General features: G+C 42.5%; 1 protein-coding gene across 1 annotated transcript in view; it reads left to right on the top strand.

Moving 5' to 3' along the window:
• The first annotated feature begins 10,032 nt into the window (after positions 1-10,032).
• Positions 10,033-14,926, top strand: part of GALNTL5 (polypeptide N-acetylgalactosaminyltransferase like 5) — a 73,026-nt gene continuing 68,132 nt past the window's right edge. Inside the window, exon 1 of the mRNA XM_027101462.1 lies at positions 10,033-10,577. The gene's annotated coding sequence lies outside the window, so the exon portion shown is untranslated. The remainder of the gene's footprint in view (positions 10,578-14,926) is intronic.

The raw sequence follows: 14,926 nt of genomic DNA, 5'->3' as shown, positions 1-14,926 counted from the left end.
CCCCTGCATCGGCAGGCGGACTCTCAACCACTGCGCCACCAGGGAAGCCCTCTGCAGGTTTCTGAATGTGTCTGTCCTGCCTTAGACAGAGGCCAGACGGAGCCTCGACAGACCCTGGTTTCCGCGGGGTTCCGGCCACGCTCCCCAAGATGCCAGTTGTCTTTATATACATTTCTCATCTGGTCCCTGAATCGTTCTAGGTCTCCCTCTTGTGGGCCATCAATGAAATAAAACAGCAATTGTTTTTAATAGATATGACGAAGAATCTTACGGATTATAAGGAATCGATTTCTGTGAATCCTATGAGTTGAATAGGACCTTTCACTGGTTTTATTACAAAATATTACAAACTTATAAAAAGTGTATAGAGAATAATATAAAAATACCCATGCACCCACACACTAGCTTTATCAAATCTTACCATTTTGCCCCATATTTACTTTAGATCTTTTAAGAAATAAGGTAGATACAGTTGAGGACCCCTCTGTACATCCCTCTCTGCATACACACAGAATAAGGTAACCATTATTCTGAATTTGTATTTATTACTCCTGTACATACTTTTATACTTCTCTGCATTATATGTGTATCAATACAATACAAACAACCAACAAGGACCTACTGTATAGCACAGGGGACTATACTCAATATTTTGTAATAACCTACAAGGGAAAAGAGTCTGAAAAAGAATAGATATATATGTATGTATAACTGAATCACTTTGCCGTATACCTGAAACTAACACAACATTGTAAATCCACAATTACCTCCATAAAAAAATGAAATTAACTTAAAAAAATACAATACAAATTATTATTTTACTTTTTTTTAGCTTTATGAGGACGTTATGATGCTGGTGGTTTTCTTTTGCAATCTGCTTTTCTCCTATTATGCTGTTGAAGTTTATCTTTGTGGCTCCAGGTCATTCATTCTCTTCTGTATTCTATCGCTTGTATGAATACCACCATACGTTTACCAATTCTCTTATTCTGAAGTATTCAGATTGTTTGGCGTTTTCCTCACAGCAAACAGTACTGTACCAGAGAGTCTTATACTTGCCTCCTGTATACGTGTGAACCTCTCTTGGGCGCACTGCTGGCTCGTTGTGTTTGGTTTACTTCAGCTTCTCTGCATGTTGCCAAATCGTTCACAAAAGGATTGTACTACTTTTTATTTTTACCTTTAAAAAAATTTTTTATTGAAATATAAATATATATATATATTCCTTTCAGATTCTTTTCCATTATAGGCTATTACAAGATATTGAATATAGTTCCCTGTGCTATACAGTAGGTCCTTGTTGGTTATCTATTTTATATATAGCAATGTGTGTATTTTAATCCCAAACTTCTAATTTATGCCTCCCCCTCCTCTTCCCCTTTGGTAACCGTTAAGTTGGTTTTCTATGTCTATGAGTCTGTTTCTGTTTTGTAAATAAGTTCATTTGTATCATTTTTTTAGATTCCACCTGTAAGCGATATCATATGTTTGTCTTTCTCTGTCTGACTTACTTCACTTAGTATGATGATCTGTAGGTCCAACCATGTTACTGCAAATGGCATTTTTTCATTCTTTCTTCTTTATCCACTCATCTGTCGATGGACACATTTAGGTTGCTTCCATGTTTTAGCTATTGTAAATAGTGCTGCAGTGAACATTGGGGTGCATGTATCTTTTCGAATTAGAGTTTTTGTGTTTTCTGGATATATGCCCAGGAATGGGACTGCTGGATCATATGGTAGCTCTGTTTTTAGTTTTTTAAGGAACCTCTATACTATTCTCCATAATGGTTGTACCAGTTTACATTCCCACCAACAACGTAGGAGGGTTCGTTTTTCCCGTGCTATAGATTTCAATAATGATGTTCAAGATGCCAGGTAGCCCTCTTCCGCGTTTTGATTCCCAACTGGGATTTTTTTTTTAAATTGAAGTATGGTTGATTCATAATGTTTCAGGTGTACAGCAAAGTGATTCAGTTATATATATATACTGAATATATATATTCTGTTATATATATATATTCAGTTATATATATAATATATATATTATATATATTCAGTTATATATATATATATACATACACACATATATGTATGTGAAAGTCATCATACATACAAAAGAGTCTATTTACATTAAGGGATAAATAGGGAAAAACAATAAAATGAACAGGTAGTAAGAAGGGAGTGAGAAAAACAAAAATGAAAGGCATCTAGATCCCTAAGACTTCACTGTTAGAAGATGGTATTGGAAAACTTTATTTTTAAAATCACGTATTAGTTTTCCTTTCAATTACTAGGAACCAGTGATCATTTTAGGTCATTGCAGAAAGCCATCTCTGTCTCACCCTCCTCCTGGAGCAGCTGACCTGCATGTCAGTGCGAGAAGGTGGTGCCTGTATCTGACTGGAACCAAGAGAATATAAGAGTCGGGTGGAAGAAAAGAGGAAGGAGGAAACGTATTCTACAGCTCTTCTCTGTTCAGCCCCCAAAGGAGCGATGAATTGCTTCTGTGCTCCTGTGGAGCTGTGTGCACCCTGTAGGTTTGACCTAGTCCTTTGGGGCACATGGCTCTGTGTATTTTCTAATAAAACTTCCCCCTTTTATTCTTAAGTGAGAGAGGGAGTAAAGTAATCCAAAAATCACCAGAGCCTGACATATCTCATACTGGACATCTACTTGAATTAAAGGGAAACAAGTGCTAGGGTGTTTTCTTGCTTTTGTTTTTACTAAGTCAAAAATATGGATTAGAGTGGTTAATGTTTACTTAAAAAGAAAATGACATCCAAAATAGAGCAGTCAAAGCAAACCCGAAGTGAAAGTTAACAAGTGTTACAGGACGTCGACAGGAAGCAGAAAGTGCGGTGTGGAAATGAAACCACTTTTTAAAAAGCACACGAGGAGCACAGTGGATGAGGGTGATGTTTTCTTAGCAGGAGTCAAAGGATATCAATCACCTTAAGGTACTTTTTCTCCTCAATTTTATTTGTGGTAAAATGCACATAAAAATTTTCCTCTTAGCCGCTTTTAAGTATACAGTTCAGGGGTATAAAATACTATTATCGTGTGGTACCACCATCAGCACGTCCATCTCTATAACTCTTGTCATCTTGTAAAACTCAACAATTCATTTCCCACTCCCCTCCTCCTTCCCCAGCCCCTGGCAAGCATTCTGCTTTCTCTCTCTATGATTTTGACTATGATTTTGACTATGATTTTGACTCTCTCTATGATATTGATTTTGACTATGATTTTGACTCTCTCTATGATTTTGACTCTCTCTATGATATTGACAGAATGTCCTTCCTTTTCAAGGCTGAATAATATTCCATTGGATGGACATGTCACATTTTGCTTATCCCCTTATCCATCGATGGGCACTTGGGTTACTTCCATGTTTTAGCTATTGTGAATAATGCTGTTTAAAAGTTTATTATTTGGCACGTGAACCAAGCTACCAACATCAAAAGGCTTCAAATAGACTGTTTCTATTAAATAATCAATATTTTGAATAATTGACCTAAGGCCCTAGAGTTTATGTAATTCTCATTTTTAGAGCATCTTTGTCAGGCAGATGTTTTGGGCATCCCAGAACCAAAGTTTTATGTTTTTTGAGTAATTGAAGACAAAACTGATCATTTCACCAAGAGGCCAATGATTAACGTCTACCAAAAGCAATTTTGGTATTACTTATCCAGGGGAACTAGCTTCATTTGGCTAGAGTTGATTTACAGGGTTATGTTCATTTCTGCTGTACAGCAGTGTTTTAAATTTATTTTTTCTATTGAAGTAGAGTTGATTTACAGGGTTATGTTAATTCCTGGTGTACAGCAATTTTTAAATTTATTTTTTCCATTGAAGTAGGGTTGATTTACAGGGTTGTGTTAATTTCTGCTCTACAGCGGTTTTTTAATTTATTTTTTCTATTGAAGTAGAGTTGATTCACAGTGTTTTACACCTTGGATTCTTTTTTTATTTTTATAAATTTATTTATATTTATTTTTGGCCACGTCGGGTCTTTGTTGCCGCACGCAGGCTTTCTCTAGTTGCGGCGAGTGAGGGCTACTTTGTTGCGGTGCACGGGCTGCTCATTGTAGTCGCTTCTCTTCTTGCAGAGCACGGGCTCTAGGCACACGGCCTTCAGTATTTGTGGCACTTGGGCTCAGTAGTTGTGGCTCACGAACTCTAGAGCGCAGGCTCAGTAGTTGTGGCGCACAGGCTTAGTTGCTCCGTGACATGCGGGATCTTCCTGGACCAGGGCTCAAACCCATGTCCCCTGCATCAGCAGGTGGATTCTTAACCACCACACCACCAGGGAAGTCCTGCACCTTGGCTTCTTTAGCATCCTTTCCCTGCAGGTGTAGAAGTGGGCGCCCTCCACTTCACATCACACTGCTGTTTCCCAGATTCAGGGCAGGATTCCCAGCTGTGTGCTGGAGTCCAAGATTAATAAGAAATAACCTCTCCACTCCTGGAGCTCACAGGCTGGTAGGAAAGCACCATCGGCAGCTACTACTGGTTTTGCAATAAATGGACAGCAAGCATCCCCGTGATAATAGCTCAACCAAACTTTATGTCAGACCTTTACCCAGTTTCCCTGGAAAGACCGTCCTTCAGTGTTATTACACGGCCCTTCCCTGATTGTTCGCCGGTTCCCCTCTTGTGGATTTTCTTCTAATTACAATGTGCCTAAAAACTCCTCTAGATACTTCACCTACACAGCCACCCTGGGCGCTCAACACTACTCTCCCCGCTTAGAGATCAGACGGCTGAGGCTCAGAGAGGTTATATTGGCATTTTTCAAACTGAACGGAATCTCCCGTTGCAGAGCAACAGGCTCCGGACGCGCAGGCTCAGCAGCCATGGCTCACGGGCCCAGCCGCTCCGCGGCATGTGGGATCCTCCCGGACCGGGGCACGAACCCGTGTCCCCTGCATCGGCAGGCGGACTCTCAACCACTGCACCACCAGGGAAGCCCCGGAATCATGTAATTGTTCACTGGCTCTGCAGAGGGCTTCTTAGATGAGGAATTTTTTTTCCCCTCAAATGAAGCCTTAAGTGGAAGCTAATCAGATAAAGGCAGAGATGTTCTGGTTGAAGGAGGAATACTTTCCACCCTATGACTCACACCCACTCCGAGGATCCAGAAGCACCCAGGAGAAGCCCCGAGGGACCTAGAGGAGGTCAGAATGTAACCGCTAGCTGGGTGGCCATGGGCTAAGCAAAGACTATTATAGCTTAGAAGTTTCATTTTAATTGGATTTGTTAAGTTTGAGATGCTTAGACAGTTGGATAAATATTAGGACTCGGTGGAGAGGTAGGACATGGGGGTATGAATTGGGGTGTCAGTGCACACAAATGGTATTTTCCTCTCTAAGGATCACTGAGGTCATCTGGGAGAAAGTGCAAATCAATGGTAATAGAGGATCCAGGACTGAACCCCACAGCGCTCCGATTTTAGAGGCTGAGAAAAAGAAGAAACTCCAGCGAAGAAGAACCAAAGGAGAGTATGCTCAGGCAAACCAAGTTTAGAGACTGTTTCAGAAAGGAGGAAGTGACCAACCCTGCGGTATCTGCTGAGAGGCCAGTAGATGAGGACATAACAGTGACTACTGGATTTGGCCGGTGTTCGTTGGTGACTTGGATGAGAGTGGTCTAACGAAGTGGTAGGGATAGGAGACTGAGCAGGTCGATTTGGAGAGTGTATAGTTAAGAGTATTATTAGATTAGGCAGGGATAACAGAGCACCCTTGAAGTCTCAGGGGCTTAACACAAATGTTCATATGTTGCTTAAATTAGGCCTCCTGTGCATCCGGTATCTTGTAACTATACCTTGTGGTATCTACACCCTCCATCTTGTAGCTATGCCATCTAGCAGACTTCAAAGGTCGCTCTTCAGGAAAAGAGCTGGTGGGGGGGACCTCTTACTTACTCTTAAATCCCCTGGACCACAGCCGTCTGGCCAGAACAAGGAGCATGGCCCCTCTTAACTGCTAAGGGCTGTAAGTCTTCCTGCTTGCCCAGGAATGAGAGGAGAGCCAGCCTGGAGACCTCATGTAACTTTTACTGCAGGGAGTAATGGATGTAAGGGATGGAGACAGTGACCATGGAGACCTCTTCCAAGATTTTCCAAGAGAACAGTGGCTGGAAGGGGACAAAGGGTCAAGGAAGGGTATTTGTAAGTTAAAAAAATAAAATTTATACACTTTTAAAGGTTATTCTTCATTTACAGTTATTACAAAATATTGGCTCTAATACCCATGTTGTACAATTCATCCTTGAACCTATCTTATTACACCCAGTAGTTTGTACCTCCCACTCCCCCACCCCTATATTGCCCCTCCCGCCCCCCACTGGTTACCACTAGTTTGTTCTCTATATCTGTGAGTCTGCTTCTTTTTGGTTATATTCACTAGTTTGCTGTATTTTTTAGATTCCATGTATAAGTGATTTCATATAGTGTTTGTCTTTCCCCGTATGACTTGTTTCACTTAGCGTAATGCCCTCCAAGTCCATCCATGTTGCTACAAATGGCAATATTGCATTCTTTTTTATGGCTGAGTAGTATTCCAGTGTGTGTGTGTGTGTGTGTGTGTGTGTGTGTGTGTGTGTGTACACACACCCATATACCACATCTTCTTTATCCGTTCATCTGTCAATGGACACTTAGGTTGCTTCCATGTCTTGGCAGTTGTAAATGATGCTGCCGTGAACATTGGAGTGCATGTGTCTTTTTGCATTTCCCACCAACAGCACATAAAGGTCCCCTTTTCTCCACATCCTCGCCAACATTTGTTATTTGTGTTCTTTTTGGTGACAGTCTAAAAGATTCAGTGGAGAGGGAGAAACTGGTGATGCAGGAAGATGAGACAAATGTAAGTCTGAGGTCAGCCCTTGAGAATGCAAGAGGATGGGATTCTGAGCATAACAGTGGGTTTGCCTCCAGGGAGAGCAGGGACATTTTTCCTTTTCTAACAGAGAAAAGGCAGAGAGTATATATACAAATATTGGTGGTTGGTGGAATAGGTGGTAGGGAAAGAAAATGAGGTGTTGAGTTAGCCAAAAAATTCTTTTGGTTTTTCTGTAACATCTTACGGAAAAACCATGAACTTTTTGGCCAACCCAACAGTTCTCATCTGAGTGCTTCTCTGTTCTCTGCCATCACCAGCTGAGAGTGAGGGTAGGATGGAGGGGAGGCTGGAGGTTTGAGAAGAAAAGTGAAGGTTGGCTTGCTCATTTCTGCCTACTCCTGGTTTATGTGACACAATTCCTAACAGCGCCTGTATGGGGCGCCTCTTCTGCCTCATTCCTTATACTCTTGCCCTCACCACTGTGGAGGTGACTGGTTCTGTGATGATGCCCGACTGATTCATGCTGGTGCACGTGGAAGAGCTCATTTTTGGTCCCTTTTGTCCCCCTTGTCCCCTTAGTGCTGTGAATACCCAACTCAGAATCATGGCGGAGCGAACAAACCTTCACCCACTAGAAACAGGAGGTGGTGGAGAAATACGTCCCCTTTTTCTACTCCTATGGACAATCCTGATGTATGGTTTATAGGTGTTTATTTAATATTTTCTCTCATTCTGTGGGTTGCATTTTCACTCTTAATTGTGTCCTTTGGTACATAAGTTTTTAATTTTGAGGTAGTTCGATTTATCTTTCTTTCATTGCCTGTACTTTGGTGTCATATCCAAGAAATTATCACCAAATCCAATGTCATGAAGCTTTTACCCTGTTCTAAGAGTTTCTATAGTTTTATCTCTCTCTCTCTTTTTTTTTTTTTTTTTTTGGCCATACCATGTGCCATGTGGGATCTTAGTTCCCCGACAGGGATCGAACCCGTGGCCCCCTGCAGTGGAAGCGCGACATCTTAACCACTGGACCGCCAGGGAAGTCCCATAGTTTTATCTCTTAACACTTAGGTCTTTGATCCATTCTGAGTGGAAACAACCCAGATGTTTATCAACTGATGAGTGGATAAACAAAATGTGGTATTTTCATACAATGGATTATTATTTGAGCATAAAAAGGAATGAAGTACTGACATGTGCTGCAGTGTGGGCGAACCTTGAAAATATGATGCTCAGTGAAAGAAGCCAGACGCGAGAACCACGTGTTGTGTGATTCTATTTATATGAAAGGTCCAGGATAAGTAAATTCTCAGAGACAGAAAGTAGATAGGTGGTTGATGGAGGATGGAGAGAAGGGGAAATGGGCGTGACTGCTAGGTGTTATGGGGTTTCTTTGAGCTGAGGAAAATGTTCTGAAATTAAATAGTGGTGATGGTCCCACAACTTTGTGAACATACTAAAAAACCTCTGAACTGTTCTATTTTAAAAGGGTGAATTCTGTGTTATGTGAATTATATCTTAATAAAAAATAAAAATAAAATAAAATTCTAACTATTGTATGTGCACCTTCCTCAGAAGGAAAGATTTGACTTTATTACAACAAACCAACCATGCAATGCTTGCAAAACTCCTGTGATAAATTTGTCCAAAACTGGGGCCAACTCACTTTTTTTTCCTTCAGGCTGTGAGGCTATAACATGCACACAGTGGAGTGCACAATTTTCAGTGAACAGCCCAGTGACTGCATATGTAGGCTCTGTGAGGCTTTCACTCAGATCAAGAAGATACGGCGTGTCCGGCCCTATAAAAGGCTCACCCTGGGCCTCTCTCAGAAGCAAGCATTCCCACCCCCTCCCAGAGGTAATCACCACTCTGACCACCATCACTCTGGATTAGTTTCGCCTCTTCTAGAGCTTCATAGAATTAGGATTATAGGCTGTGCCTGGCTTCTATCAGTGTCACGTCTGGGCATTCATCCTGTCGTGTGGCTCTGTGGCTCAGTCATTTCAGTGCTGCTTTGCGTTCTGTCACATGTAGTAGCACAATTTATCCATTCTCCTGTTGATGGCATTAGGGTTGTTTCCAGTTGGGGGCTACTATGAATAAAAGCTTACCTTTTAATATTATTATAAAAGTACAAAAAAGCACCTTCCCTTGGAGCCTGTCTGAAGGAGATTGGAAGTCATGCTTGGAGGTTTATAACTGGCTGTCGTATCTGCCCCAGGAGAGGTGTCAAAACCGCAGCCCACCCCCTTCCTCTCACATACCAGCAGATGGCTGGTCCCAGGCAAAACACTGAGTCAGCCTCCTTCATGGGGGGAGGGTCGGATCTGCTCAGACACGTTAAGAAAGAAGAAATTTTGCAAGCCTTTGGCTGAATTCAGGTACTAATATCTAAGGCTGAGTAATACAGAGTAAGAAATAAAAAGGCAGCCAGTAACTCTTTGGCTTATCTTTGTCTCTTGAGGTATTCTGAAAACTTCTTTGTTTTCTTCAGTTTATTTCAGAAGAGGCAAAAACAAGGCTTGCCCTAGAGAAGGCTAGGATTTTGACTTGCCCAATGCTAGGTTTTTCCTATTTCCTCAGCTGAGGAGAGAGAATTCTAAGACTTTCTGAAAAGACCCTTTGAACTTTGGAATTCCTGGATCCTGCCCGCTGATTGGAGCTCCCGGGCAGGGGCCTCTGGGTCTGGTGAGGAGCTGTGTGATGTCACAGGGCTTTGTGAGTTAGCCTGGGGCCGCCTGTGTTTTGAGCCCTGCCATGCGGGGCAGGGTACCCAGCACAGTCAAGTTATTTGCTCAGAACGCATTCAGGAAGAAATTCCATCTTCCAGATCATTCAGTGTAGACTCCTGCCTAATTCCGCCTATGACTCAGCTTGGAGAATACAACTAGAGAGCAGCCAGTGGTTTTCTCAGTGGTACGTGGCTGGACTCAGTCTGCTGAAAAGTGGGAACAAAGATGGGGGTGCTGTCCTCCCACCTAGAATCAGTGGGAGCAGCGCATCAAATCACGGAATCTTGAATGGGATGCTGGCTCTGGGGATTAGGATTAAGAAGATCAGATTTTTCGGGCTGGGTTATGCCACCTTAGAGGCTTACTGGGCATCGTAATAACTTTAGTTCTTGAAAATCAGGGCCGATTCTCACTGTATACCACAAAGGTACACCCTTTGTGCTTCTTAGGATTTATACAAAGACAATGTATTACTTATTCAAAAAGCGAAATAGAAAAAAAAACTCTTGGTAGTATCAGAAAGTCAGAGATCTTGTATGGAGATCGGTATTAAGATTGTTCTTGGAAAACAAGGGATTACAAATACTGATTATTTGCAGAAAAATTAGTTCTGACATTATCTAAAGCATGGTCATGTTTTCCTGGCTCTAAAAACGAACATTTTAAAACTCAGTGACTGTAAATCCAGATTTATTTTAGGGCTTTGGTTTCTCGCCGTGTGCGTGTGCGTGTGCACATGTGTTAGTGACTACTGGCAGCGTTCTTTTTTGCTTTACTGGATTCTTTTCATTAACTCTCAGGTTTTGTTTTGTTTTTTTGAATGCATTTAAAATTTTGTTTGCTATACATACAAATCATCACTGAAATATTTTTTACAACTTAATTCTGTATTTTTCTAGCATATGAGTTTTAGTGAAGGAAATAATTGAACATGGTTTCCTTCTGAGAATACAGAGTCGAAGAGCCAGTCACAGAGCTGCGGGATCTATCTCTGGGTAGGAGAAGTTTTCTGCGTTTTGTGGGAGTGTGGGGAGGGTGTTGGGGGCGGGAGGGGGAGAGATGAGGTGCATATTCCAGAGAGCTAATGGGAGCTCTGCTTTAAGAAAATGCAAAATAAGACCACTGATATTAGTAAAATAAGAAATTTGGGGGGAGGGATATTTTTATAAGTGTTCATATCTAAAGAAAATTTTCCCCCAATTTTCTTTTTTTTTAATTTGTAAGAAAATTTTTATTTTATAATGGAGTAGAGTTGATTTACGGTGTTGTAGTAGTTTCAGGTGTGCAGCAAAGTGATTCAGTTAGCATGTATCTATTCTTTCCCAAATTTTCTTAGTATGGTAGAATCTTTCTAGAGTATGGATTTATTTTATTTTTCAGTAATAATTCTATCATATGAATTCATGTGTATGTTTTGTATATTAAACTTGGAGGCCTCCCCTCACCTATTTTCTTCTTTCACTAGTTTCTAATTGCTTTTGGGTTTTGGAGAAAATCAAAACAGATGTCTCTCAAAATTTAGACACTAATAGGAAGATGTGGTGGTAATATAAGTTAAAACAGCTTCATTCTCTTTTCAGTTCTTTGACTCCATCCATTTCCCCTAGTTAGAACTTATCTTCTTCTCTTACACATTCGATACATTTTCTTTGCATAATTAAATATTTCGTTTTTAGAGTGTTATTCATTCAGTCAATGAGCCTTTATTGTGCAACCAGGATCTTTGTCAGGACGTTAGATCCTGTGTCCTAGGGGAATGCTCCCATACTGATAAACTCTCCCGAATCCAGCTTTATGTCCCCTCCCTTTACCGAGCATCCTCAGGACTCAGCCCAGGCACAGGCCCCTGACTCCAGTGGGTGGTGATGCCTGGGCCCTGCAGTTCTGGGGGAACAGAGGGGGCCTCACACATTCCCGGCCAAGCTATGTTATGACTTTGTCCTCGTTACTGACCTGGTGGACAGGAGCGGACTTGAGAGGTGACCCTGAGGGAGGGCAGGCGTTGCCTTTTGAAACGGAGGCCGCTGTGTTATTTTCAAGGAGAGGAGGAGAGCTAGCCTTTCGTGGAGAGGAGGGGCCGTTGCTGTGGGTCCAGAGTGTCCGGTGGGTCTGGGGTTTCCGGCGTGTCTCCACCCATACACTCCCATCCCGAGGCTCGGTCTCCCTCCTTTCCTGGGTTGACACTAGCCGAGGTGAGAGTCAACCTTCCCTTCCCTGCAGCTCAGCTGCCCTCATCAAGCCCTGCTTTCCTGCCCTTTGGTTGTAGGGATGAGTCTTTTTATACCCTGCTAAGGAGGCCCTCGGACTCAGATATTTTGCCTTAAACTGGGGACGAATAACCCTCAGCTTCCCATTACTTTTCTCAGTTGCGTGCACAGCCTCACCTACAACCATCCTGATTCCGTGGTACTTGTGGTGACCACTCCCTGCCCTCATCTCTCAAATGTGCCAACCAGAACACTCCTTTCCACCGGGATTCCACCCCAGGCCACCACAGCAAAGTTTTAGTGAGGAAACTGCTTCATTCAGGGGCTATCAGAATGCTGCCTTTCCACCAGCAGTGGGTCCTCAGGGAAGTCAGCTAAGGGTGACCCAGCCCCTAAACCCCATTTTAGACCGTTTCCCAGGACCACTCCTACTACCAACTCTTGTAGTTCGAGTTCCCCAGAAAACGGACTCTGAGATTTGCATGGAAGCACTTTATTGACGTGGGTTTGGCTTTCCAAAGTGAGGGAAATGGATCAAGCAGAGGAAGAGGTTGGAGTGTGATGTGGTTGAGGGGCCCCTGCCAGTCCCGTGCCGGAGGGGCCTTCAGAGTCATCCCAAAGTGAGACAAGAGGCTTCCACCCATCGACCAGTCTTTAAGCGTGAGTTCCCTCAGGGAGGGGGAACCTTGGGCAAAGCAGCTTGCCTCAGCCAGAGGTCATTCTGGGGCATGGACTTGGCTGTGAGCCTTTGGCAGTAGGGGGAACAGGTGCCCACCACTGCCTAAGGCATTGTATCCAGGCGTGTTCAGGTCTCTTTCTGGTGGTTTGAGGCCGTGGAGCCGTTATGGCCACTGGGTTCTGTTGAGCAGTATGGGTTTCCTACATGAACAAGAGCAGTAAGAACCACAGTGGATATGCAAGCTTGTTCCTACGGAAGGGCCAAGGTCAAAACTGTAGAAGCCAAATTCTTCCCTCGAGTCCGAGAAAGGGTAAAAGTGGGAGATGATGCTGAATGTTTGAGTGCCAGGAAGTCACTTGGGAAGAATTGGAGCATGAGAAGGAAAACCCATGCCCGAGGGACCTGGACCCAGGAGGGACCTGGAGAGCACGAGGCTCGCTTCATGGATTACTTTTCCCAGGAGTCAGGACATCAGGGGACTTAAAGGGACAGGGACGGGAGCATCTATGTTCACGTGTTTGCCAGTATTGATGCTGTTTGATTTATTTTCACATTTTGTTTTCATTTTCGGTCTTTTTTTAAAAATCTTTGCTTCAAAAACGTTTATCAAAGTAATACATACGTATAAAAAATAAAATAAAAACAAAATCTTAAAAGAAAGTCAGCAGGCCCTTCCCAATTCCCACACTGACTCCCACCCCAGTTCAACTCCCTAAAAGCAAGAGACTCTTTAATCTGTTTCTTATGACGGTTACCTTCACATTTTAAATAATATTCTCAGACTTCTCTTTCTTGGTTTATCTATATTATACACCGACTTCATTTTTCTTACATGGCTTCTATGTTTTTTAGCTTATTTTCCAATAAATCTATGTGACTTTTTTTTTTTTTTGGTTAATACAGTTATCAGTGTTTACATCTTCATCACTCTATCAATATCGTTCCTTAGTTTTTACCAGATCATCTACCTGCACTTCCCCACCCCCAAATAATTCATCAAATCTGATATCCTTTGGACCCATCTCCTTTGTGGGGTAGGGGTGCAGCGCCCGGAGCTCAACACCAGCTTCTGTTCCAATCTCTGCTGGTTGCACCCTAAGCCCACTTCACACCTGCCCTCCGAGACTGCTCTACGTCTCTCCTGGGTTGAATCCACTACCCTGGGTCCTTGTGCTCTTTGTTTATTCTTTGTCTTGTTGGCACTTACAATCCACACATAGTTTCCCAAAAAGGAAGGCAAGGAGTGTAATTTGTTTTTGAAAACATCTTTATTCTACTCTCAAGCTTTAAAATTTTGACTAGATATAGAAATCTAGCTGGAATATCATTTAACAGAATTTTGAAGCCATTTCTCTGCAGTTTTTCAGAACCCAACAGTGCTGTTGAGAAATTTGATCTCATTCTGCTTCTCCTTCTCGTATATGTCACCTGTTTCTCCTGCCTCTGGAAGCTTTTAGGATCTTTTTGCATCAACCGCATTGGCCATCCTGTGGGCCCTTTTAGTTCTGGGGGAAATGTTTGTATTATTTATTTGATGCTTTTCTCCTCTTTTCTCTGATCACCTTTTGGAACCCTTTGCACTAGTTGGATGTTATATCGATACTTCGTAGAATGAAATATCACATCTCTCACTTTTTTCCTCTCTCTCATTTATTTGTGCTTCCAGAGTATTCCTTTCATGCTATTTAACAACCTTCTGATGATTTTTAATTTTAGCGATCATGCTTTAAGTTTCAGCAGCCTCTTTTTGTTCTCTAAGTGTTCCTTTTTCAAGCCTGCTTCTCTGGTTTCATAAATGTAATGTCTTCTTAGCTCTCTCTGAACAATCAAAATCAGTGTTTTGATGTTTCGAAAGCTCTCATTTGCTGTTCCCCTTTTCTGGTTCAATTTGTCTTTTCTTTCTTTCTGAAGGCTTCCCTCAGGCACCTCAGCCAGTCCTTGGCGTCTGTACTAGTTTACTAGGGCAACCACAACGAAGTCCCTTAGACTGGGTAGCTTGAACGATAGACGTTTATTTTCTCACAATTCTGGAACCCAGAAGTATGAGGTCAAGGTGTCAGCAGGGTTGGTGTCTTTTGAAAACTCTCTCCTTGGCTTGCAGACGGCCAGCTTCTCACTGTGTCCTCAAATGGCCTTTCCTCTGTGCCTGCACCCTTGGTGTTTCTTCCCCTTCTTATAAGGACACCAGTCCTATTGGATCAGGGCCCACCCTAATGACTTCATTTAAACTTCATTACTAAAGACCCCGTCTCCAAATACCGTCACGTTGGGAGTTAGGACTTCAACACATGAATTTAGGGAGACACAATTCAGTCCATAACAGCATTCCATTCCACCGGAAAAGTGAGACTGTAACACGCTGTCAGGAACCTCTGGGTGTTGGGCTCACCCCCTCCCACAGGTGTCCTGTCTTCGCAGTGACACGTGGGGGGTCGGCTGCTTTCTTGGGCACCCATAC

Source organism: Aethalodelphis obliquidens, unplaced genomic scaffold (assembly GCF_003676395.1).
Source record: "Aethalodelphis obliquidens isolate GAN/ISIS:26980383/991018 unplaced genomic scaffold, ASM367639v1 scaffold5, whole genome shotgun sequence".
Taxonomy (NCBI): domain Eukaryota; kingdom Metazoa; phylum Chordata; class Mammalia; order Artiodactyla; family Delphinidae; genus Aethalodelphis; species Aethalodelphis obliquidens.
This window is presented reverse-complemented; position numbering and strand designations above follow the sequence as displayed.